The sequence below is a fragment of the Sciurus carolinensis genome, unplaced genomic scaffold, assembly GCF_902686445.1.
Source record: "Sciurus carolinensis unplaced genomic scaffold, mSciCar1.2, whole genome shotgun sequence".
Lineage (NCBI taxonomy): Eukaryota > Metazoa > Chordata > Mammalia > Rodentia > Sciuridae > Sciurus > Sciurus carolinensis.
This window is the reverse complement of record NW_025920120.1, coordinates 2,611,735-2,638,465: the sequence shown is the minus strand read 5'-3', so window position 1 is coordinate 2,638,465 and position 26,731 is coordinate 2,611,735. Positions and strand designations below refer to the sequence as shown.

Sequence of the window (26,731 nt, the reverse complement as noted above, 5' to 3'; positions counted from 1 at the left end):
GGGAGAAGTCTGTATTATTAGTTTTAAATAAAACCTGCTTAATATGCTTGCCATGGCGTGCTTCTCTAGTGTTCAAACTTCAACATTAGAAGGAGCAGAACTCATCACCGGTAAATGGCAGTATCAATTCTACACAAGCCAATTTTTATCATTAATGAAAATGACTATATTGTAATTCCTAGACCTCTGATTTTCACTGGTCATGAAAAAAGGGTAGAATTTTCAGAAAGATCAAGAACAACTTACAGTATAAAGACTCCAACTGAATTGACCCTCACTTACTTGAAGCCCCAAGTGTATTTACTCTGTAATAAAATAAATAAATAACCAAAGTAACAAAGTTGATTATATTATCCCAAGGAAAATCAGAATTTATTTTTTCTCTGTTTTTTTTTTTTCTTTTCTTTTTTTTTTTTTTTTTTTTGGTACTGGAGATATAACCCAGGGACACTTTACAACTGAGCTATTATTTTAGTCAGGGTCTTGTTAAGTTGTTTAAGGTCTTCACTACCTTGCTGAGGCTGTTCTTGCATTTGCAATCATTCTGTCTCTGTCTCCCAAACTACTGGGATTGCAGGCATGCATGAAATGCACCTGACAGTAATCAGAATTTCTTACTGGTCTGTGACAAGAAAAAATTTCTTTGCTAACTTTAAAGAAGATAGAGGTGAAATTTAAAGCACTCACAGTATTCCCAGGTAAAAGGGGATTTTTGATGGTCCTTGACATTCCTTTTGCATTTCAAATACTCATGAATGTTTCTCTGTCATAGCCATTCATTTTGCAATTATGTCAAAGAGCTATAAGTGCAGTTTGACAAAGAGAGGAGGGGTGGGAACAATTAAAAGGGAAATAACAATATAAACTATTTAAAAATGACTGTATAATCTATGCAAGCATATGAAAATAACTTGTAATTTTTTGTTTAAACCTAAGTGGCCCACTCATTTTCTTTTTAGGGAAGGAAATATCAAAAGTAATTTACACTTCAAACAAATAGCAAAATACTAACTGAGTAGAAGTATACAAATTGCCAAAGACAAATTCACCATTTAAAAAATAAATTTTTAATCCATTATTGAGTAATAACCTGAAATACTCATAAAATTTAGTAAAATTTTCCAAAAGTGAAACTATTGTAATAATTTGTGAAAAATTAAAAATTCAATTTTGTAAAACTGCAAGGATTTTTAAGAACTAAGTTCTATCAAAGTATTCAGAAAGTAACAAAATTTTCAAAGCTAATCAACAATTATTTTTCTTCCTCTAGTAGAAACAATGTACTCAAAACAAAAAGAACATGTAATTTTGTTTTACTTTCAAGTCCCTTAAAATCAGATTACCTAAAATAATATAAGTAAATAACTACCACTTAAATTACTAAGCACATAACAAATGCAGTCATGGTGGCAAGCAATAATAAACGAACACCATTTCAGAGGTGGATTTTAAATTCTTGGATCTTGAAACTCATTTCAATTTCTTAAAAATTATTAAGGACCCCAAGTATTTACTTATATAGATTACTGCTGATGTTTATCATAAAATATGAGAAAAATTAAAGTATTTAGTTATGCATTAAAAACTCCTCTCATGTTAGCATAAATAATATTTTTATGAATTTTTTTCCAAAATATTATTTAAGAATGTTTTTCTAATATTTTAATAAACTGTTTAGAGTCTATTTTTATAGAAGACAGTTGTATTCTATATTTGTTCTTGCTTTCTATCTGTTGTGAAATGTTGCTTTACTCCATATCACAACATATCATAATATATATACCTATTTGAAGAAAATCAAATCTCACAGATATGAAGTTGGAAAAGAGGAGAAACATTTTAATATTATTTTATAATTTTTGTAGATAATGTTCTTTGATATATTAGAATTAGATTAAGTTCTTTTTTCAAGGTTATATTGTAACTTAAATTATATCCATACACTATTCATACTTTTGCAAAAATTCACTGGTCTATCTTGCACTTTAAATGAATAGTTTACCATACATGATTCTATAATATGAGGTGCTGATAACTGGATAAAATATTTATTTTTGTGTTATAGATTAAAAATTTTATATATTTATTCAAAAATTTAAAAAAAAAAACTTCTATTTGTTAATATCACAACTGACCACATCAGAAAAGTTTCTACGTACTGGGAAGATATTAACTTAAAGCAGCAGATCCAAAATTTCAAAATCTAATTTGTATTTGTGAACCTGAATTTTAGTATTGGCTAGAAATACCTACAATTGATTTCCTTAAAGTGACAATCTTAATTCATTAATTTCAAGAAAAATCTGCCAAATATCTGAGTCTGGATAACCACACTTTGTCTGTTGATTATTTTTCCTAGAATAAATGATATTCCTTAAAAAAAAGGAGGGTAGGGGCTAGTTCACCTTGTAGTCAAATAATCACTCAAAACCATTCCTTGCAATAACTGTAGTATTTCTGTGTGAAGTCCATATGTTTTTATATAATTCCCATTTCAGCATACATATACACCACAAAAATACTATTCATTTACTCAAGGATGCAAATTTAATAAAATTAATGCATTTTATTGCTTGGCAAAATATTTTAAGTGTAACGGATACTTTTTCTCTAAGAATGTGCAGTGGTGAATAATACCATGATATACTTTGGTGGCACTGCCTGAACGTATACCACGAAAGAGCAGTTTTATTCTTATTGCTTCTGGATCAACAGTGCAAATATTAACACAGCAGAAAAAAGCAAATAACATTTAGTACACTTCTGAAAATATATTTTTATCTCTGGTCACTCCCTGAAAGGGTATCAGAAACCTGGGTTCCTTGGCTACACCTGGGAACCCTTGCCTTTTAGTATTTTTGCTAATAACCAATGCAAACCACCCACAAAATTCTGCCAAATATTGTTCAGAGGGTTCAGAGAAAATTTCCAAACTCATATGAAAGTGATAACACCTTGTGACAATGGTTGTTCTTTTATACCTAACCACCTGGAGGAATTTATAAATATTATTTATTCCATACCAAACTCTGCTAGCTTTAAATTCCATTTTCATTAATGAGAGGTTCTGTGGTTTCAAGTCTCGATACAACACCATTCTTCTGTGGCAATAAGTTAATCCACATAGAATTTGGCATAGAAACAACTACAAAAGCAAATAACTAAAAATTAGTCTTACAGAAATCAACATATACTTTGGTATTAGCATTGTTGGGACTAAAGACACGTTAACTAACTCAGGCTAATTCCTTACTCCCTGGCGAGTGAGCAAGATCAAGGCCTCAAAGGCAGTTTCAAAAGTTAATGACTATAAATCGGACCACCGTCAGGGATTGGTTAACAACAGTTTCGGGAACGTGATCAGCTCGTGCTTGCCATATTGTCCTCTGGGACTCTCATCTGCATGAATACCCCCCCAGTGCCTTGCTGACCTTTAAGCTGATTGATTCCTGCCTAGCCTCCACACTACATAAAAGCTGTGTGATTTTCTCAATAAATGAATTCCTGCTGTGACTGGTCTCCCTGACTTGTCTGATTGTCCTCTGCCTGGAGGGCTGGGTGCCAGTGGTCAGTCAGCCCTACCTTTTCTGGTCTGACCTTGTTGGGGAGGGCTCCCTTCCCTTGTCCCTGGTTGAGAAGAGCAAGGGGGCTTAAGACCCTGACAATAGCATAAGCTATGGTTAGTAGAAAAGCAACTGGTCTAGAATAGTAAAAGAAAAAAAATAAGAAATTATATCATTTTAAGGACAATGCCTTTTCCATTTTTAGTTGTTTTCTCAATTTTAATTCATTGTTCAATTTGAAGCATCTATCACATTTGTCAACAGTATCTATGAAAATAAATATAAATATAACAAAATTTTGTTTTCATAGTAATAGTTCATTTATTAGAGAAAGCAGCCTAAACAGATGTATCCTCTATACTACTGAATCTTATGGTTTGATTATAAAATTCCAGTATGTCAATCAAACACAGGCACTTACTCCCTTAAAAAACAATCTGACCTGTGTCAGCACCTTTAAATATGGCATTGGACTTGGTGGCTTTATGTAAAGTCTCAGGTGTCAGAGAGAATGGGGCTGCATACACTGGCAAATCACCCACTAAAAAATAACTCAATCAGCTTTTAACACCTACCTCCTGGATACTTTGCATTTAGCAATTCCTACTCAGTTTCAAAATTAGCTGTGATTCAAAAAGGGGTAATGCACTCTAGTGCTCTGAAAAAAGCAATCCCTGTAAAGCTAATGGTAGAGGTTTTTTTGTGTATTATGTTGAAAAGGGACATGTGGAACACATCTTGATTTTCTGGGGTTACCAAAAAGAACTTTAAGTATTGAAGACTCAAGAGGTACCTTTGGTTCACTTGTAGATGAAAAACAGTATCTGAATACAAAGAATAAGGCAAGGCAGCAGGTGATTTATGGCAGAAATACCTCTGGTGTTTTTTTGGAGGGGTGTAGTATTGATTGATTTCTAGAGCCCTGTACATCAGAGCTATGCCCCAAATTATTTTGGATTTTAATTCTGAGGCAGGGTCTCATTAAATTGCTCAGACTGGTCTCAAATTTGTGATACTCCTACCTCAGTTTCACAAGTAGCTGGTTTGTGGGCATACACCACAATGCCTGGTATGAATAAATTGTAAGCTGTGAAGTCTTAAGACTCCACATGTTTATTTACATTTTTGAAAACTCTGAAGTTACCACTTTAATATACTCCTGTTGGATTGCTTTGGGGTTTCAGTGTTGAGCAAAACTACCTTTCAATATATTCCTGTTAAATTTTATATTTGGAAAACATTAAATAAAATTTCAACAAACAATAAAATATTTTTAATTATTTAGACCTGACTTAAAAGACTTCTCAAACTTCTGTCAAATTATGATATTTAAAGACTTTGCTTTCCAAATTAGTGCTAATATAATAGCATAAAAAACAGAATTTAAAAATTGAGAAGATCTACAAACACAACAACTTGCAAAGGAAAATATAACCTATGATGAAAATAATCTTCATGAAATGTATATGGAAATACTTGTAAAGCCCTATTCTAAAATTCTTAGCAAAGTGCTAGCTGTATGTTCAAACCTCTCTTTCAATAAAAGAAACTGACTTTCCTTTATATTTACCAAATTCACTATTTAAAAAATGTGAGTTTGAAGTTACTAATTTACTATCTACAGAATTATAAAGGTTTCAAACACACAAGATGGAACACTCTATTTTCAAAATAGGTTTCTATAAACTGTTGAACTTTAGACAAATAAAATCTTTGAAAATGTAAAATGTACCACTCAGAACAAAGACATCTATAAGAACGCAAGTATGTCAAGTGCTTTTATTTATCTAATAACTTCTGGGTTTCTTCTGTATCTGATTATTATAGCAAATTTCTTTAGCATTATTCGAATTTTTAGATGTACTGCAAAAACACAATTATCTTACTATTCCTTCTGACAATACAGATAGTTACTTCAAGCAAAGCAATTACAATACCTACATGTTTCTGGCCTTACTTATAACCCTTATTCAAAATGAATAACCTTGAAAAGTCACTGTTATTATATAATTTAATACCATTTTTAACATATTAGGGGAGTTCCCCATTTAAAGGTGGCCTTTTGCAAAATGTACTCATCATTTGGATTTTTTTTCAGAAAGTAAAATATTCCTACAGATTTATTATACACATGTAGGACAATCAATTATAATGTGAAATAAAATATCAAAACTATTTTTAGAAGACCTGTAAAATGAAGCAATTTTACAAAAAGGTATGATTCCAGAAAAGCTGTAGTATAATAAACAGAAGTTGAGTAAATAAACCAAACAGAAAATTCCAAAGATTGTTTATGAGGTTGATATATTTCACTGTGCAATCTAACTAATTTTCTTTACACTTTAACATTACACAATAAACATACCTTTACATTGTGCATATTCATGATGTTCCCACAGTCATCCCTGAAAAAGGTCAGCATTTTACTGCATTACAACAGTTTTCAGAATGCATGACTGTTTAACTTAGTAGTAATAAATTTTTTAAAGAAAATTGTTTGTCAGGAAAAGATACAGAATGTACCACCTAATCAATTTAAATACCAATAAATAAACAATGATGGTCCTGGGGCTGTTAAAAATAAAAGTCTTTCTATTACTAAAGAAAAATAAAATACTGAGTATTTTTTAAATGCTTACCAAATACTCAAGGACCAGAGTCAAAAAAATTTAGCTGGGTGAACTATGTTATGTAAGATTACTATGTTTGCATGTTTTAAATCCTTTAAGAGTAAAACTGTAAAACAGAAATGAAAGCCGATTGTTTAATCTGTGGAAGGTCAGATTTTATAAAAACTTGAAGTAATTTTAACACATAAATCAACTGTTATAATATTCTCTTAAGTTAAAAACAGCAATTTGCTAAGGGATGAATGGTAGAAAAACTTATGGTATCAACTTTTACCTTTTTTATGATTTTCAGTTTGATATTATAGTACCTAAGGTCATCTCTAATTTTACAACTCACCATCTTCTGCTTTTTTTTTCTTTAATGATAAATTTTTGAGCCTCTGGGATTAATTTATATACAGTTCAAGGTAGGCTTTCTTCTGCTATGCTGCTAATCAGTTGCCTCAAATATTATTTATCTATTTATTTATTTGTTTTGGTACAAGGGGTTGAACCTGAGCCACATCCAAAGCACCTCTCCTTTTTGTTTAATTTTTATTTTGAGACAGGTTCTGGCTAAGTTGCTGAGGCTTGCTTCAAACCTGCCATCCTGCCTTGGCCTCCTGAGCCACCAGGATTGAAGGCATTTACCACCAAGTCTGAATCCAACCAATTTGGGATAATTCACTTTTAAAATAAAATGGTACCATGACATGTTTATATACAGTTTATTTATTTCTTATATTTAATATTTGCCACTAATTTTCAGTTACCATGCTTCCCATGTAGCAATATGTAAAATTTCCCTATCAGATATTTATCTATGTCAGTATTTTGAATGACTTCATAGTATTTCACTATACATTAAGAATATTAATTTTTTTCTATTGAGTATGTTAGTTTTAGAAAATAGTTTTAAAGGTCTAAATATATCTTCCAGTCACATTATTTATATCTGCTTTTATTTCTTAAAATTACTCTTATACAGCTTTGGTTTTAAAATAGTCTAAATAAATATACCTTCTCTTATAGCTGTACTGGATTTGCCTTTATGTTCCAAACAGATCTCTTTAAATGCCACCAAATTCTCTGTCAGCTTACTTCTTCCTTTATAAACTGTTGCATATGTGCCCTATAAAACATAGTTTGGGAGATCAAGCAAGAGTATCATAAGAGGGTAACAATGAAGAACAATAAAGTGCCCTAACTGAATTTATAATCTCTAAGCATGCTGAGTTCCATCTTGCAAAGAAAACTCCACAATGTCCAGTATTATATTTTCTTGTGGCAAGGATGACTTTCAGTTACATACACATAGCTTCCATGTTTTTATAAGACCAAAAAGTGTCTCAGAAGTATAAAACAAGAATTTAATTTACTTTTTGTGCTTTATTTCAAATTCAGATTTGGAACAATAGTATTAAAATCAAAGGTGCTTACCCTGTAATGGTATATGAAGACTGAAGGACATTGAGCACATTAAATGAAACAATAATTGTACTGTTAAATCAAAAATATGGGGCTGGTGATATAGCTCAGTTGGTAGAGTGCTTGCCTTGTAAACACAAAACCCTGGGTTCAATCCCAGCACCAAAAAAAAAAAAAAAACAAACAAAAAAAATCAAAAATATGTTTTACCCAGGTTTCCAAACACTTTAAAATCTTTGCACATAAATTCTTTAAAAAGAAAAATAAGCTTCCCTAATGACTGGCTATTATTTTTCTTCCTGCTATTTATTATTTATTACTTTCTATCTTTTTTATTTATTAGTTTACTTATTACTTTTTACTTATTATTTTCTTGCACTTTATTACTGTGGAAAATAGAATGTTTCTAAATCAGTAGAATTACAGGTAGTGAAAAGTTCAAGTAAAAAGCACATTTTAAGAATTTCTTACACTTCAAGGAAAAGATTTATTTCTAAAGTTATTTTTCAGAAATTTTAACTATGTAATTTCCCATGACAGCACAGACAGGAGACTGCTAGGAGGTTAAACAAACAGAAATCTGTTGTGTTACCAAGAAAGCAAAATATTTTGTTTCAATAAAAGATTTTAAGCCTATTAAAAACATTCATTTCCTCTCAAACCGATAGGATACTTTCAAGAACTGAAAGTTTCACACCTAATTTTGTTATCTTTTCCTAGCAAGTTGTAATTTTTTAGACAATCATGTTCACAATTTTGCATGGTTGGCAAAACCATACACTTACATGATGAATGAGAAAATTTTACATTTTTAAAATAAGAATTTACTTACCTTTCCAAATTTTTCCAATTTTATGTATGTTTCCATTCTCCCAAGCCCAATTTCTGACTGAAGTTAAAAACTATGATAAATTGATTATTTATTCTTAAAATTTCAGCTCTTCCTCAACTTCTAAAACTCTCCAATTCTACAGTGTTTATGAATATAAACTGTTGGTTACAGTCAAATTGTTCAACATCTATCAAGTTTTAAAAGCATCAGTATTCATAATTGAAATAGTCAATGTACCTTACGTATGGATTGGATAGTGGTCTGCAGTGAATGCCTTGTTTTATTTTAAGACCCCAAATTTTAAAATACCACAGTCTTTGATTTTAAGATACTAAATAATCTTGTAAAAATTACTATTTGATTTTTCTTTTTACTAAATCACAAAATAATTTTCTGACCAATCTTTGAATTTCTATGGAGACTTGAAACCAACAAGATGCTATTTATTTCAGGTTCTCCAATCAAAATACAGTTAAAAAGGAAACCAATTTACATTGTACTGTAGATCAGGAAACATGAAAGCACAAAACCAGTAATGTAAGTCTCATTTTTCCCTCCTTAAAAGCTTTAAAAGTGAGTTCCCAAACCCTTTCTTTTAAACCTTAAGCTCACAGTTGATTTTGTATTGAGACAATAAATGGGGTAGGTGGAATATATCAAAATATGTTACAGAAACCCAATATACCCAATGTATATTTCAAAAGAAAAATTTAAATGATAGACAACCTTAACACCAAAGATTTGGAAAAACAATGCAAACAGGTGGAAAATAGGAACCGAGAGATCAAAATTAAAAAAAAGAAAAGTAAACAGAAGCCAAGAATAAGAATTTTCTTAAAAAATGTTTTCTAGAATCCCTTTGCAATAGAAGATACAATAACAATCTAAAAAAAATCACTTCTTCCATAGATGATGCTAATGTCCTTAAATAAAAAGCTAGTTAAAGGAAATAATGCATAACTTCAGTTTTCAAAGGTATATAAATCATATTAAATTATTAAAATATTGCATTGTACTCCAATCCTAGAGAATCAAACATGCAATTTTTCTGAAGCTGTCAAATAAAATAAAACTGATACTTAGTGGTTATACTTGGCATCAATTACCACTTTAGATAAAACAATAAACTTTCAAAACTTGAATGACCAAAAGTAGAAGTATCACAAAGGAATTGTTTTTATCCTTTTATTACAAAGACATACACCAAGTTAAAATAATGTAGAAAACTGCAGGTTCAACTAACAAGTGCTTAATTCAATTTTGATATACTAAAACTCTAGTCATAGGTAGTATATTACTACAAGACTGAAGAAGGGCTTTTTTGGTTTTTTTGTTACCTTTTTTCTTTATGTATATGATATTTTTTATGAAAAACATTAAATTAGAGAAATAAAGTTTTAGAACCATCATATACTACCTACCCAGGTATTGTCTTGTATGTAACTGTTTACTAAGTTCTTGCTTTCTACTAATAGCTGTGCAGAATAATGAAGCAACACCACAAGATACAACACTTTCCAGAAACAAATGAATTTTTTTTTTACTTCATTATGGATAATGAGGCCAACAACCCACTCTCTGGTACGTGACAGTCTGATTCCAATAATTTTTTACTTTTTATATAAAGTGAGGTTTACAGGGTTAACAAAACTATGATAAAATGACATTATTTTCTTATACCTATCTGTGGAATTTAGATGTTTAAATTTCCAAACATGGAACTACTGCATTTTCAACTTGAATTTTAAGTTTTGGGTCATCTTTTACTGAGAAAAAATAACACTACTTTGAAAATACACATAAGCCAATATGAACAAAAGAATGAGTATAAATGAAAAAAATATATAAAGTCATTGTCTATAGCAATGAGAGTCCATTAGAAGACATGACCGTGACCTAGAAACCTTTTCTTCTCAGCAGTAAGAAAATTTTCTTACTCATTTGTGTATGTTAAGTGAATACGAGAATGCCCTTAACATGAAGTACACATTGGTCTAGGGGTGATCATGACAAAAACAATGGAGTTTGCTTTAAAGATTATGCAATTGAGAAAAATAGATTACATAAGTATACTGACTATAAATTAATCATTTTAAAGGTGAAAAGTTACTGTACAATGTAAGAAATGATTTGGAAAGGATACATGAAAAATTTAAGACTACAAATAACCACTCTTCAGAGAATAAAATTTAATGACATTAGAATATGCTAAAAATCTATTTTTTAAGAGTAACAGGTTGGCAAAAATTAACTGTATTTCAGTTAGCTGAGGGGATTGTGAATATTCCCAACACAAAGAAATAATGAATATTTAAGGTGATAGATATGCCAGTTACTCTCATCTGTTCAGCACATATATATACATGTATTGAAATGTCATTATACCCAATAAATATACAAAATTATTTGCCAATTAAAAATAAAATTATATATAAGGAAGAACATAATTTAATTATCATACTGTAATTACAAAGTTAAATTTGAATAATCAGTCTCTAATATAAATAGTGCCACTGAATTCCACCCAATCAAGAAAGTGGAGAATTCAAACAAAAGGCAGTTATATTAGTGAACTATCAGATCCTAATGCAAATAGTAAAGCACATTGCAATACCCATTCTAATAATTTCCAACCTTAAGGATTTAAAGATCACACCTGAATAGTAATTATGATAATTAATAAATTTTTAAATGGAATTTTTAGAAAAATTTGCTTGCATTTGTATTCATTGAACATAAGACTAACAATAGTTATAATCACTAGCTTATGTACATGCTTTCCAGTGGAAATTATTCAGAGGACAGAAGACAGAACTCATTTATTTAATATTTATGAAGCACAATGTTAGGTGCTGAGCATACAGTGAAGAAGACAGATGTGATCCCCGCTTTCATGAGTTCAAAAATCTAGAGTGAGTTGCACCTTATTTTGAATATTTTAAAACTTTAAAAGTTGCATAAAAACAGAAAATAATAGCTAAAAATATAAAATGAATGTTGTATTTTAATATAATATAAAAACTTCCTTAATACTGCTTTCCAGATCAAAGGTGATCATTTTTCTGATATTTCATTGTTCTTAGAAAATCCTTCACTTTTTCACAGCCTAAAGAAATTTCTATTCATATAGCTCTTACAGCAAAAGCACATGAACACTAAAATATAAGTACAAAAGATAAATTACAACTTGTAATAGATCTTCCTATAATTCAGTGTACTTTTTAAACATTATCAAGTGCAATGAGAGACTTCTAGCTGGCTTTGTTTCTAGCAACATAATTTATGCATCAGATCATGAAACTGAATTAATAAGCTGGATATGCATTTCCAATTTAGCTTTAGAACAAGTGAAGAATATGCTGAGATTCGACAGGTGTCATGTTAAAGGTGAGTATGTATTGAAAAACACTGTGGACAGCAGGAGGTTACTTCAAAAACCCATTTCCCTCTCTGTGACAATTACTGAATTGCCCTATTTGACAGCAATGGGTTTTGCTCCTTGACATGTGGGGACAGAAAAGAGACTGAAAACCTCAATTCTACTGGCCATTTTTTTTACAAAAATTATCAGTATAGAAATGAGGAATCCACACAGTGGGAAGAAATAAGCACTTCTAATGTACCTAATTTTATATTTTAATATAAAAACACAAATATTCATATATAGACTTTCATTCTATTGATGTTACACATAAAAGTGTCATAAAACTTGTACTGGGTATGCTATTATTGGAAATGCAACAAAACTGATGAATTCTGACTATCAGCTTATAAGATTTCCCATTAGTTTAATATTTAACTGTGTTAAGAGAATACTTCATTTATTATCAATTATGTATAAGTATTGCATAGAACTTCCCAATCCAGTAACCAGTATCTTTAATATGAAATATAATTACTAAATATAACATGGTATCCTGGATGGGATTGTGGGACATAAATAGTTGGTAGAAAAAAAAAACAACTAGTGAAATTTGAATAAAATGTGGAGTTTCATAATAGTAATGTACCAATATTGGTTCTTTAGTTGTACAAAATGTATTAAAGTAACATTCTACTAATTATAGGAATAACTGGGTATATGGTAAAGATCACTGTATTTACTTTGTGATTTCTCTGCTAATCTAAAATTTAAAGTTTTTTAAATATAAAGTCAAGGGGAAGGATGAAATTAAGAAAGGGAGACTGAACATAAAAAGAGTTTTATAGATATAATAGGTATTCCAATAACCCTGAGAAGATGAGATGGGACAAAAGGGCAACATGATTGAAAAGTGTAGACAGATTTTTATGATTGTTATTTGGAAAATGTGGAGTTTCAGGTTTACAACATTTGTTCTATTATATAGAAGAGATCAGCTCCTTGCTTAGAGTTAAACAGTGCAATATGCAAAACTGAGGGTCCACTTGAGGTTGGTACCATGGATTTATAGATCCCATCACCCTTCCTTGTCACTCCCTCCAGCAAAAATGATTTCTAGGATTCATTTTCTTAATTCCCATCTAAGATGAATGGTATGTTATCCACAGAAACTTGAACTCTTAATAATACATGTGAAGAATATTTGTTTTTACTGCTTTCCATCTATTTCTAATCTTACCCTTGTTCTTCAAACATAAAGTCTAAGATTCAGATTGTATATTGAAGAATAGAACTCACTGAGGAAAAAAATCTAATTTTAGATACACAATGAATGTGGCATCTATGTAAACTTGAATTCTTAGTGTTGTGGAAAATAGTTTTCTTTTCCCACCTTTTCCACTATCCCATTCATTTGCCTACTTCACACCTTCAAATATTAACCAAAGTAAAGATTTTTCATTTTGAAGAATAATTTTTTAATATATATTAAAGACAATCTGCTTAGTAAATGTAAATGATAACAAAAGGGATGCATGGTTAGAAATCTAAATATAGCTGGCATGATTAATCTGAAACTAATAAGTCATTTCAAAATCAAAAAGCATGGGAGATAGGAACAGACAATAATAATAAAAGCTCTAATCATTAAGCATTCAGAATAGGGTTTCACATACACTGCAAGAGACAACTCTTTTTAAATGACACCTTTGAGAACTGCATGGTAAGGGTTGGGGATGCAGCTCATTGGTAGAGCACTTACTTAGTATGCTAGAGAGACTGGGTTTGATAATCCCCCCAAAAAGCTATCACATGGTATTAAATCATTTTTCACTCCTAATCAGAACAAATGTAATTCAGAATTCATTTAAGTACAAATCTTTTATAAAAATTGATAGCCAAAGAAAACTTTTCACAAGAAAATCAAGTGACAAAATGTATTTTAAAATATTTTAAGCATTGATGTGCAAAACTATGATAATCACAGGCATGTACCAAAATTAAGTTGGTTATGCTTTGTCAATGTGCTCAGAGTGTATACAGAATAAAGTATTTATATATTTCAGAATAAAGTAATTATATACTTTAGAATACCTAATCAAAACAGAAGCTTTTGTGAATAAAAAAAATCCCATGATAATATATGGAAAGGAAATAAATAGCTGTGATAACCACAGAAGTCATCATCAATTGTTCCTTCCTCAGACACAAAGTTTAGCTGGGTACCAGGTTCTCTCTATCTTCTCTCAGTATGACATCTAGAGTCTGTGTTCTACTTTCTTTTTCCACGTGATGGCCACACCATACCTAATTTGGAATAAATTCCTAATTCATCTACATACCTCTTGTCTATCTTTCCCTATAGTTCATTTTCTCTACTTTATCTGAAGCTATAATTTGAAAGAAAAATGTGATCATGTCAGCACTTGTTTAAATAAACACTTGTTATTACATGGGAGGTTCACACTCCTTAAATGGATATCTCATGCTTTTTGTACTCTGGTTCATCCTATCCTTTGAAATCCTATTTTAAAATAAATCATTACATATCAAACCTTCTTATCTGTTACAATTTTCCTAACATAACATACACATTCCTATCTTTGAGTTTATTGCATGAAATTTCATCTGCTTAGAGCACTCTTTATTCATAGATGCATTTTCAAGTTGACAAATTCCTAACTATCCTTCAAGGACGATCTCAAGTTCTTCCTTCTCTGAAGACTTACGACTTGCCAGCCACTTACTTTTTGCCCATTTTATTTATTACAACACTTTATATGTATCCCTAGTAGAGGATTCTAGTCATCCAAAAGACATAATATGCAATCACCTGAACTTATGTCAAAGATCAAAGTGCACCAGGAAAAGCTGTCCTTTCAATAGCAACTGGTAGGACAATTGCAACATTCTAGAAGATGTTTGGAAAACATAAAGCTGACAAAGTTCCTTTATGTGGAATGTAAAGAATTTCTTAAATCCATAAAGAAAAGGTACAAGAGCCAGTAGGAAATAGACAACATACTTGGGCAATTAATCTACAAAAGAAGATACCTAAATGACCAACAAACATATTTAAAAGTGTTTAACTTAGACAATGAAATGCAAAATGAAATCACAATGAGACCACTATTTACCAGAAAGTTAAATTAAAAAAGAAAAAACAGCCTAAAAAATGGGCAAGAAGACCTATTAGAAATATAATACATTGATGTTGGAAGTATAAATTAGTACAACTACTTTGGAAAACTTTTTATATTTTCTAGGAAGTCTGTATATATATATATACAATATGATCCAATAATTCCACTCCTAGGTATGAAGTGTTACATATGTTAAGCCAAAAAAAAATCACAGAAATGGTTTTAGCACTATCTGATAATAGTAAAAACTGTATAGAAGCAAAATGACCATCGACAGAATTGAAAAACTGTAATACACTAAAAAAGTACAATATACTTATATAGTAAAAGAACATGAAGCAAAAACAATGAAATATCACTACATGCAACAACATAGATAAAACTCACAAACTTAATACAGCAAAAGGAACCAACCACAAAAAATGCATACTGTATACTTTTATACATATCAAGATACAAAGCATTTAGTACATATGTGTATATACATACGTACAAACTATTTAAATAATATTCATTTCCATGTCTATGTAAATTTTTGAAAATATATTTCTATACTAAATTACACCAAGTTCAGTGGTTTAAATAAGAATAAGAAAAGAAGTATTAAGCATTTTAAAGGTAACTAAGAATGTGTACTTATGAGAATAAGAAAGTTCCAGGTATTAAAACATACTATAAAATAATATGGTCAAAATAGTATGATGAATGCAGATAAAACTAATCTTTGGTATAGAAGAGACAGAGATCATGGCTACAGATGAGGGGTATTAAATGAAATGAAAGGTAATAGAAGGGGCTTTCTGGGATTTTTAAAATTTTATTCAACTACATACTACTCATACAGGTATGTTAACACTGTAGATACTCATTGAGTTGTAGAGTGGTGGTTTGGGGACCTCACTGGGTAATATATATATATTAACAAATGTTCACTGTATCTAGTATAGTACATCTAAGAAGATATATGTGGAAAATATTCCACATATTTAGCATATATCAATAAAATTTACCAAAAATAAACTATAACATAGCTTGAATCACATTCCAATATGCATGCATGTTAAGGATTCCAATAAACCCTTAAGAATGGAAAATGATAAATCCCAGAATGTTTACATATAATATTAAGTTAAGAGCTGGTGTTTTAGCTCATTGACAGAGTTTGCTTAGCGTGTGCAAATTTTGGGGTTTAATTCCCATAACTGCCAAAAACTAAAAGATTTGCATTCAGACAATAGAAAAAGCAAATCTGATGATGCAGGTAGGATACCAAAAACTTACTAAGAAAGCTCTATGAGACCTACAGCTCAATGGTTGATGAAATGGTGGACTGTTGATCTTCAACTTTTCCAGATATCCTTCAGGTAAACTGATATCTGCAGGTAGGAATAACCATTTCATTAAACCCTACAGAAAGAAAAATAATCAAAACAAAAAAGACAGGTCATTTGACTTTTGATTCATGTACCTTAGAGTATTTTTTGTAGCAATAATTTGAAGTTAACTGCAGTTTAACAGTTATCTATTTTGATTATATATAATATTTTGAAGGCAAAATATTTACTACTGCAAGCAAAATTATATGTTGCAGTTTTACAGAAATGACATAGGACAAATTGGATTCAGTTATTTTGGGGTCATTCCATTAGTAAATTTATCTTGGATTTACTTTGAAATTATTACACGATATGGTAGGAACATGCAGATACAACATGTGATCAATATAAATAATTCAACAAGTAGATATTATTTTAAATACAGCATGTGAAAGAAAATTAAAATGTTTTCTTTTTGTTGTTAGTAGAAGTAAAATTTGTTCCATTTCATTTAACTGAAGCAAGAATTGGAGACAGGCAGTTAGTGTAGAAACAGGGGATCAGGTCAAATCAAGAAATGGAGGCCATAAAAGTCATGTGCCTCTGAAAGTTGGAGACTGCCTCTGGGAGAATGGAATGTCAATGATCTCTGGAGCCCATTGATTACCATATTTACCTGCTCTTATTAAGGACTTCAAGGAAGGAGCTGCTAATTATTGCCCCCTGGGCCCTTGCCTGGCTGAATCATTTTGGTCCTACCCCTGCCCCATCAACTTCTCACTTTTTACATCTCACCTGCAAAACCAGGCCTAGTCACTAGGCAAGAAGGAGAGATAAGGAGGAGAGAAGTGGAGAACAAAAGAGACCTTAACCTATAAAAGATGTAGGGTGCACTCACTTCTTGGGACTTTAGAATACCAGCCGTGGCCCCTTATCCCTCCAGGGAGAAGTCTGTATTATTACCTTTAAATAAAACCTGCTTAATATGGTTGGCTTGGTATGTTTCTCTAGTGTTCATACTTCAACATTAGAGGAAGCAGGACTCATTGTTGGTAAATGGTGGTATCATCACTGTAGAATGTGAGCTGAGACAAACTTCAAGGAGAAACTTGCCTCTATCATCATATCAAGAAATGTAAATTCTATAAAAATAAACCATTTTATTATAAAATCATAAAAAACAAGAGATAAAAAAGAAACTGTGTAAATATTTACTGAGAGATGAAAGACTTAAATACAGATATATACCATATTCCAAATGGTTAGACTAAACAATGCAACAATAGTGGTTATCACCATATTGATTTTAATATTTCATATAACCCAAATCAAATACCAAGATGATTTTTGCCAAAAACAATGAAATTCTTAAAACTCATCTGGAACAATAAACAAAAAATCTCCAAAAATATTCTTGAATAAGAGTATATGTTCTTCAAATAATCATGGGGTTATGTCCTGTAAACCAATTATTAGATGAAAATATCATTAAGTTGGAAATGCACTTAAATATACCTAACTCACTGATTATCACAGTTTAGCAACAAAGAACACTATAGAGTCCTGTTGCTTCATGGCTAACTGGGAACTGTGATACAGCATCACAAAGCAGTATCATACTGCATATTGCCAGTCAGGTAAAATATCAAAATTCAAAATGTAAAGCATGGGTTCTTATAAATGTGTATTGATTTTTCAGCATTGTGAAGTTGAAATTATCAGTTAGGCCATGATTAATCAGAAGTAGATCATGTGTATATGTGAAAAGGGAGGAATGAAAAAATAAATTGTTCTAGGTACTAAAATGAATTAAACTAAAAGCATATATATATATATATAATCTATACCATGTAACCTCTGGAGGGAAAATATATAATTAAATGAAAGAATTATATGATCTACATATAGATCCAAATGCCAACATCATTTATACCTGTGATAAAATCACATATATTATAAATAAAACTAAGAACAATTTTATTATTTTGATATATCTATATAATTATGAAAATATCAACTTGATCTCAAGAGTTGAAAGTGTTAATTTATTAGAGAGAACACTGATATTGTTTTCCTTAACTATTCAGAAGCATTCTTTTAACAATAAAAATGTAATCTACCAGTAGGAAACTTTAATCTTCATTGACTACAGCTATAAGAAAAAAACTTCTATTTTTAAAGATTTCACTTTTTGTAGAAAAATATTAATATACAGTACATACTGAAATGATAAGTAATTATTTCTGTTTTCATAGTTATAATATCCCATTGATAAAAAGCAGAAATATGTTGAAAAACTTACATGGAGAAATAATTTACTATGTACAGTAGGGATTTCTAGGTGCCATGAACCACAAAGAAAATGACACTGACACTTATAAAGCAAGAGAGGGAAAAAAATCAGGTGTCTATTTTATTTTTCTCTCTTAAAATCTGAATATGAAGTATCCAAATGAATCTCAAAGAGATATAACTAAAATCACATTTTCTGAAAAGTCTCTGTAGAATGATGCCAGTCTAGATTTCTGGAATCTAAAAGAAAATCACTTTTGCTCAACAGGGAACTAAAAATGAATATTCTGTATATTGTATAATATAGAATTCTGTGATTAATGTGTACTTGCCTTGGAATAGTAATTAGGAAAAGGAAATATTAAGAATATAAATCACTGATATAATTATAACAGCTCTCTTCATAAAAATTGTCAAATTGCAATATTCACTTAATATATATGTATATATATGTGTGTGTGTTTATTTATATTCAAAAAACACATATAAATGTATGTTTATATATTTTTAAAGTGTTACCTCCATTGACATATATCTATGGTTTTGATTTCTGAGACAAACACCTGTAGGTGACCGGACTTCATCAGATGAATTCCCAGAAGCTTGCTCTCAACATCTGACCCCATTTTTAGAAATTTTTGAATAATATCTGCATTGGAAAATGAGACAATGTTTAACTTAATGAATATTTATTTTATTCTACTATGTAATTATCATTGCAGGTAAAATAATAGACAACCAACATACAAAAATCAGATCAAAACAGTCTTTTATAGTCAGGTGCATATGTGTGCAGTGAAGAGATTAAAACATTAACTCAAATGTCTTCAAACAGGAAGTACTAAAAAAATCCTTTTACACTCTTGGATTATGAAACATTATGAGAGAACTTGCATTCAAGACATTATCCAGAGTTAAATAAAAATTACAGCCTGGAAATATACATTTAAACTTTTAATGAATAATATTTACTTAAAAATAGTACTTTAAAAATTAAACTCAAGGTTTTCTTATCAAATCAATATTAAAATTTACCTTATTTCTGTAGTTTTGTCTTGGTAACTTAATACTAAAAATTTAAAAATGTTCAATTCATATTCATAAGCAGTTGCAAATGATAATGGAATACACTTCTATTATAAAGAAATTTTGGAAAAATTTTATGTTGACATCTAGACAAAAATTAACTTGGCAGAAAAAATGATTGTATTGGTGATTGATTCCTAATGTCTTAAAATTTGATATCAGATACATCTACAGTCACAATTTTTTTGTCACACTTAAAAAATGTTAAAGAATTGAAACCTGCCTTATATTTCTAGCAACATTTGAAAATTTTCCTATCTCAATGAAATGTAGATCAAAATATATTGCTTAAATAAGTAAACATGGTTGCAAAAACTGTATAGGCAATACCCAGGAAGCAAATTAACAAAGAGAGAACTGAAAGTCAAGAGGTCTTAAGCATAAACAGACTGTCCCTTTCTTGGTAGTGGTTGCTTATACTGGCAGGAAAGTGCTTGGGTTTAGGTGCACAGTGAGATAAAAGGTGAAGACTTGGGTGTCTAAACTGCAACTGAGTCATAGAAACACCAGTCTATTGCAAAATTATTATGATGTAACTTTGGTAGTCTCAGACTATTAAAAAAACTTGAAAGCCTCCTGACACAACAAAGTTATGCTACTAACAAACAAGTGTTATTCAAACACAACTGCTCATTGGTAGTTTTGATCCCATTAAGAAAAATGAAAACAATGCAGGCTTATGTCAGAACTTTACTAACCTTTCAGGTAGGTAAGAGATTTCTTACCTGCTTAATTTTTGTGCCATTCACTACATAATAGCTAGAGATCCAGTAAATTTAAATTTCATCTCATTCCCTAATACTTTCAACATTGCTTTCTTAAATCTAGACCAAGAGTCCAGTACAAGAATAGATGTTTTAGTGTGGTTCCTGAACTAAACATGTTTTTGGTTGTTTATTTTGTTTTGTTTTGTTTTTGCATTTTAAATGCTACTAATCAAAGAAAAGAATATGCAACAGAGACCATAGTCCACGAAACCTAAAAAATGTACTAACAAGCCCCTGGTTTAGACAATCAACAGTCAGTCAAGTCCTGACCTGTAGTGTTTTCTAATTTCCTTTGACATGAGTCATCCATAGCAGATTTCATGCTACCAACACAACACTGAATGTGTAACAATGGGAAGAATATGCAGTAGCACACCATTACATGGTTCTTTGTAATAAATATACCACAAAATCAACTCTTACCACATAGATAATAATAGTAAAAAGCACAAGAATAATCAGAAATAATCACTCTTGCATAATCACTACTTTTGCTTCTGAATTTATCTTAATTATAACTATATGATTAAAAATTAATAATAGCAATGTTTAACAGACAAAATTGCTGGAAATTTAAGAATCGTCTCTCAGTGTGAACTGATTGCAGCACACCATTTTTTAACGTCACACATAAACAGGTAAAGGCTACATTTATTACCCACAGATAAAAACTGCATGAGTTCATATTTCCAAATTTTATGAAACACATCAGGAAATAATCTGCCATGGCAAGAAAGAATGCAAACAGTACAAAAAATGCTCAGAAACTTCAGTAAATATAAATATCTAATGAAAGAATAAAATTGTTCTGTTTAGCTGGGTGTGGTGGCACTCACCTGTAATACTGAGGCAGGAGGATGGTGAGTTCAAAGCCAGTCTCAGCAAAAGCAAGGCACTAAGCAGCTCAGTAAGACCCAGTCTCTAAATAAAATATAAAATAGGACTGGGGATGTGGCTCAGTGGTTGATTGCCCCTGAGTTCAAAACTGGTACCCCAAAAACTTTCAAGAAATTTTGAATTACGTTTAAAAACATAACATGATGCAAAAGTCAAATCAATCATGAATTTTAAAAAAGAAACTAGGAGGACTGTCATTGAGACTCAGTGGTAAAGTGTACACCCAGCACATGTGAGGCACTTGTGTTCCCTCCTTAGTACCACATAAAAATAAATAAATAAATAAAGGCCTTGTGCCCATCTGCAAATAAAAAGTTTTTTTGAAAATTTTAAAAATAGACACCACCAAAAATGATCAGGGAAATAGGCATAAAATAAATAGAATCTTTCAGATATGTACTTTTCTGGGTATTTAAAAGAACATAATAGTAAAAGAGTAACCTCTGAGGTGATAATCGAATTACTCTACTAGTCTATAGTGATTATTTCAAGCACTAAAGAGGTATAATCCTAAATAAGCACCACCCTAAGTTTCCAATCATTTTGAAATTCTACATGTCCTTCTTATGGGACTTGGTTCCTTTCTGATGGACAGGTATTCAAATATTACTTTTCTGTAGTATCAGAAATACCCTCTCTAGAACCTTCCATCTTTCTGATGTCCTTCCTACTCTTAACTTGTTTTTTTTAACTGGCAAAGAGAAATCAGATAATAAAGGCTGGCAGATGGAAACCTAAATACATGCATATTCTACAATCAGAAAGTTAGATGAAATAGACAAATAATCAAATTACTAAATCTGCTTCCATTTCTGGGCATTGCCATGATGGAGCCAGGGCTTGCTCCAGTGTCACTGTGGGGTCTCCACAATGAGGGTTTCTTGAAAGAGTCTGTGTACTGGTGGAGAAAGGAATGTATGCTGTCAGATGGTGGAGGCCTGCCAGTCTTCACCAAAGTCTCTGTGGTTCACAGTATTTGAAAATCATTCCATCACCAGCCCAAGATTCAGGATCACATGGGAAGGATTGAGAAAGCAAAGCAGAAAACTGAAATTGTAACAGAGATCAGTATATATAAACTCATGCGCGGAACTATTCATACAAAGCAGTACAGTTAAAATAATTGCTTATGAAAAATATTTATAAAAATATTTTAATTTAGCTAATATCTATCCCTTTCTCAAGTAATAAAAATTAGATAATCACAAAACTAATATACTCATTTTATCCATTTGTTGACTTTAACTATCTCAAGATTGTTTACATCCATTCTTTCATGAACTTACTACCTCGTATGTGCTTTATGATGAAGCATGCTATAAAATATAAAAGATATAATCCTTGCCTAAATGAACTTATATTCCTATTGAGAGACATCTAGAAAAATGTGTCAATTAGTGAATTAAACAAAAGAACTTAAGTATCAGTTTTACAGAGACTATGAAATTATTGTCCCAAATTTGATATTTTAATATAAATAATCTTTAAACAATCAGAGGTCTATTACCAAGCAGAAACATTCCTAAAATATAATGCTTTAAAGTTATTTAGGACAGGTACAGTGATGCATGTGTATAATCCCAGTGGTTCATGAGACTGAGGCAGAAGAATTGCAAATTCAAAGCCAACCACTGCAACCTAGCTAGACTCTAAGTAACTCAACAAATCCTGTTTTTAAATAAAATATAAAAAAAGGATGAGGATGTGGCTTAGTGTTTAAGTGCTCCTGGGTTCAATCCCTGGTACCAAAATTAAAAGTTATTTAGTTATAAGTGGCAAATAATATGAATAAGACTTTGTAAACCTGTTTCAACTCTTTTGAGTATAACCCTAGGAACAGAATTGCTGCTTCGAATAATAATTTTATATTTAAATTTTAGGGGAAATGGTATGAATTAATTTTTGAAAAATTTAAAAGAATTAAACATTTAAAAAATCTGATGAACTCAGAATTCTCTATTCTTGCAAGTGCTTTAGATAAAATTCTACATTTTAGTATAAAATTTTTTATTCTAACAATGAACCTAAAGTCCATAAGGAAAGAATGTGATGGAAGCAATTATTAGGCACTGACCAAAAAGATGAAGAATTTCTGTCAAAGCTATTAATGAATGCAAGGGAATATGCAATATCAGATTGTGGTAGTCCTTGCTACCTGCAATCTCTTCAATATCTATTAAGATGCTCCCAAGTATTATATCAAGTAAGTCTATTGAAGAATAAATTCAACAGTTTCTATTTTTTCTTCTTTACTACCTGTCACAAGTTACTATTGTAAAAGGAAATGTTATTAAAGAAAACAATATATACTACTTGAAAACAATTACATGTTGTAAACATTTCAACAGGTTGTAAACTAAGCATTTTTTAATAAATAATACTGAACTATTTCAGAAAATATGCAATTAGTCTAAAATATTAACTAGCTCTCAAAAAAGTAGGTTCATTTTCTTTGATTCATAGCTTTTTTAAAAAAAGAGGTATGTCTTGTGGTAAAATACTCATTAAGGATATGTCCTGGGGTTGAGGTTGTGGCTCAGTGGTAGAGTACTTGCCTTGCATGTGTGAGGCACTGGGTTCAATTCTCAGAAGCATATATAAGTTAATGTGTAAAATAAATGTTAATAAATAAGCAATTTTTAAAAATAATATGTCCTAGCCAAATGTTGTGGTACATGCTTACAATCTCAGAGGCTTAGGAGGCTGTGACAGAAGGACTGTGAATTCAAAGCCTGCCTCAGCAACTTAGTGAGACCCTGAGCAACTTAACAAGACCCTTTCTCAAAATAAAAAATACAAAGTGATGGGGGTGGTTCTCAGTGTTATAGCACCCTTGGGTTCAATTTCTAGTACCCCCCAAAAAAAGAAAGAAAAGAAAAAGTGTCCTAGTCAGGTACAGTGACTCATGCTGCCTGGGTAATTTGAGTAGGAGGATCACCATACCAAATCCAGCAATTTACCAAGACTGTTTCAAAATGAAAACTAAAAAGAACTAGGTATATGTTCAATGGTAGAGTAGTTCTGGGTTCCATTCCCATTACCACCCCTCCTGCCATAAACATGTACCATAAACCACCCATGAAGATGCATACTGTGTTTATTTTATTTCTGAATATCACTGGCAAACATAATGGCAAGGCTCTTCTACCTTAAAAATGAACACACTGAGGTGGGCATGCTAACAAGGATCACAAGTTCAAAGGTAGTCTTAACTATGTAGCAAGGTCCTAAGCAATTTAGCAAGACCCTAAACAAATTACCAAGATCCCATCTCAAAGTGTTAAAAAGGGTTAGAGATGTGACTAAGTGGTGAAGCACCATTGGGATCAATCCCTGGTATCAAAAAACAATGATAAAATGCCCCCAAAAACACTGGATTTAAGTAATACCAAGAATTCAATGGGTTTCTGAAAGAAAATTAGAATTTTGTTTCAGGTATCTCACAGATATCATATTGCAAGAAAAATTTAAGACTATATAGTAAATTTTGGGATTTGATACAAAGGCAACTTTTCCCCTCCTTAGTGTGACTATATCCAAATTATTATTTCAAATTTCCTACTAGCCCATCTCTCCTGTCCCACATTAAACACAAAACAACAGCTCTCAGTGAAATCTCAGCAGAAGCTAGGAGGTCTGGGAAAATAGATACAATGTTGTAGACTTTAAAGCAAAGAAAACTAATCTGTAAAGTATTTATTCTGAAAACATGATGGGTATCCTAGAGGAAATAACAACCCTTCAGAGAAAAGGAAATATGGTATCTGAAGTCTTGGTAGACTAAATGACTTCCCTGGAGTTATCCAACAAAGTATTTCAGCATATCAAATCCCAACCCATGACTTCTGACTTAAAATGCAGATTCCTTTCCACTATGCCTTTTCCTCTCTCACAGCACAAGCATCTACATGCAAAGCAAGAGGTGAGGGTGACCATGTTTTACCTACTTCCACAAATCTCTAGAGCAGAATCTCTGGCACTGTGAGGGAAGGTAATCTGTGTGTCATGACACACTGGCAGCCAGTCATGTAAGCTCCTTTCTAGTAATTATGACATTCCTAGGGATATTTTCATTTTGAATATGTAGACTTGTTCTAAAAATGTGACTCAGTTTACATTTTAATTCATTCACTGTAACAAGCTCTTTATTTTATATCATTATCTGTGTATTACTACTTTGACTTGTAAAAAGGCCTATCACATTAAAGAAACATTATATGCCTACCTGCTCTATGTGCTCTGTACTACAGATAAAGTCTGTGACAAACATAAAATTGAAAAACAATAAAATTTATTTATGATTAACCTTAGAATTTAGTAAAGATTCCATATGCTTATAGCATGTTGAAAAACTACGCTGAGACCACAAATTTCACAAATGTTCTATGCATTTTTAAGCTGAATTAATTCAGGTTATAAGACTAGCACAAATATTTAAATGTTAATTTAAATGTAAAACTAGATATTTAACAATTAGGATAATATTATGCAATATATCATTATTTATGAACTACTAAATACAGAAATATGGGATGGAATAATTCATTATGACTTGAGATAGGCATAGTAACAATGTTGGAGTGAAAGCAGAATAGTCAAGTAAGCAAGAGAAAGTTATACAATGTTGTGTCTCCTAAAACACCAGGGAATGAGAGAAATAAAAGGTCATTATTATGACTTTATCTAGACAGTATATTCACATTGTTTATAAATTAAAATGGGGAAGCATCTTCTCCATCCCAAATATGTACTATTATCCTTGCTGCTGTTTTCTTTGGTAGTCATATTTTCAGCTAATTCAGATTATGATTCACCAATATTCTGGCATCCTCAAAGAGTGAGGAATAGCTTTCTCTCAAACTTTTTCATCCTATCAATTGAATGTGGCTTGAAAAAATTCTGAAAGAATGAACACAAAAGTGAAGTTATTAATATTTTACTGCTCAAGAAAATAATGTCATTCTGAATTTCCTGGGAATCTTCAAAACAGGAATATGATGAATATAATCAGGAATATTTAATTTGCCAAACATCACAAAATTCAACCTTTTTTTAAAAAAGATGCATTTGCTAATTAATGCTATATTTATTTGGCATTATTAAAATAGCAGAAGTTTTGCATAATTTGAATTCAATCACAATAATGAAATTTAGAAGGATTGGAAATTTTCTTAAAATGTTCTTTCTAAAAGATTCTAGTCCTACAAACCAAAATCACATAGGAACCAGTCAGCAGATATCTTCAGATATAACCATGGGTTAGGAGAGGTAAAGAGAAAAGGATAAAGAATAAACTTTGACCTTTTACTATCCCTCTTTATGTATTAAAAAATTTTCTCAAAGAAGTTCCCTGGTACAAGTCAGACAAATAACAAATAATTAGACTTAACAACAGGATTGCCATTGACTTTATCCTCCACATTATAGCATCTCTGAA

The 26,731-nt window shown here is 31.0% G+C and overlaps 1 pseudogene; it reads right to left on the bottom strand.

Annotated features, from left to right (window-relative positions):
* Nucleotides 1-26,166, bottom strand: part of LOC124973741 (cyclin-dependent kinase 17-like) — a 28,134-nt pseudogene extending 1,968 nt beyond the window's left edge.
* Nucleotides 26,167-26,731: the final 565 nt, after the last annotated feature.